The sequence below is a fragment of the Crocuta crocuta genome, unplaced genomic scaffold, assembly GCF_008692635.1.
Source record: "Crocuta crocuta isolate KB4526 unplaced genomic scaffold, BGI_CrCroc_1.0 scaffold1265, whole genome shotgun sequence".
NCBI lineage: Eukaryota > Metazoa > Chordata > Mammalia > Carnivora > Hyaenidae > Crocuta > Crocuta crocuta.
This window is the reverse complement of record NW_027528900.1, coordinates 37,319-38,964: the sequence shown is the minus strand read 5'-3', so window position 1 is coordinate 38,964 and position 1,646 is coordinate 37,319. Positions and strand designations below refer to the sequence as shown.

Sequence of the window (1,646 nt, the reverse complement as noted above, 5' to 3'; positions counted from 1 at the left end):
TTTCTCAGCTTTTAATGGAAAAAGAATCAATATCATTAATATACAATTTTTATACCTCAATAAGTAAAAAAAATTTCATATTAATAGAAAAGTGAGCAAATGGCATGAACATTTTTCTTATAAATGAAAAACAAATGGTTAATAAGCAGCAAGAAGTATTCAACCAAGCTAAGAATCAAATAAACATAACAAAAGAATACCATATTTTAACTGGACAATAATTTTTAAATAATGATAGTGGTGAAAGTGGAGTAGGAAGAGTGAAATATGTAGCTATTAAAATAATGATTTTGAGAAATACAAACTTACAATGAAAAAAGATCATAATATTATACAATGTTAAATGAGAAATGAAGATATAAAGCTGCATATGTGGTATGATTTCAGTTCTTTATTTAAATGGAAGAAAACAGGGGTGCCCGGGTGACTCAGTCGGTTAAGCGTCCGACTTCAGCTCAGGTCATGATCTCACAGTTTGTGGGTTTGAGCCCCACATCGGGCTCTGTGCTGACAGCTCAGAGCCTGGAACCTGCTTCCGATTCTGTTTCCCTCTCTGTCTGCCCCTCCCAACTCATGCTCTGTTTCGGTCTCAAAAATAAATAAACATTAAAAATTTTAAAAAAATTAATGGAAGAAAACATAAAATACTAGTGATAGTATTTGTAAGAGAACGGATCATGAGTAATTTTTATTTCATCTTCTCTACGTTTTTAATTGTTCTAAATTCTCTAAAATAAATATATTTTTATTATCAGAATTAAAACACAGTAAACCAAATTAGAAAGCCCTTCATTATGAAAAATAATAGCTAATATAATTTGCTGACTGCATTTGAATGTAGTGAATAGCTCTGTGATTTAAGTGGACTTATTTTTCTGAGGCAATCCTATCTTGGTGGTCCTGTAGCGCTCTATTTCTATCACTGTCGTAGCCTTTATGCCACTGTCCTCTGTTTTGTTATATATGTGACCCATGCTAGTCTATGAGCTCTTTGAGAACAGCAATTGGTTGTAACGTATCTTTGTAAAATGTTTGATACATAATCAGCACTCAGTAAATGTTTGCTAAATAAATGCAAAATTCTAACTGACTTAGCTCTAGACTAAGCCAAATTAGGAAGTGGCAGACAAACTTTTGATAATCTTATTTGTTTTGCATAAGATCACCTTTTCCTTACTATATTGAACTTTAGGCACTGGCACTTCATCTGGGCAGGTCTGCTTTCTTAGAACACCACCTTTCTCCCTCCTAGCCAAATNCTCTGTGCTGACAGCTGGCTCAGAGCCTGGAGCCTGTTTCAGAGTCTGTGACTCCCTCTCTCTCTGACCCTCCCCTGCTCACACTATCTCTCTCTCTCTCCTAGAGATAGATAAAAATATTTAAAAAAAAGATATATTTGTGAATATGGTATTTCACTATTATTACAGGTATATTTTGGAGATATAATGCTTAGACTCCAGGGTAATCTTAAAAGTGGGATTATTAAGTCGTAAAGGCTAAGGGAATTAGATCCTTGCATGTCTTTCAGGTCATGCACTTTTGAGAAGAGCTAGTTCTGACCTTTTATGCTATTCTCTCTGAATGTAAACTTCCAGTACTATCACTCACGAAGTCAGGTCTTGATCAGTCTTGATCTTAGTTTTTTA

At 34.2% G+C, this 1,646-nt stretch overlaps 1 protein-coding gene across 1 annotated transcript in view; it reads right to left on the bottom strand.

The window, feature by feature from the left end:
• LOC144225825 (protein POF1B-like) overlaps positions 1–1,646 on the bottom strand; it is a gene marked incomplete at its 3' end in the record, with an annotated part of 19,154 nt that overhangs the window by 4,869 nt on the left and 12,639 nt on the right. The window lies entirely within an intron of this gene.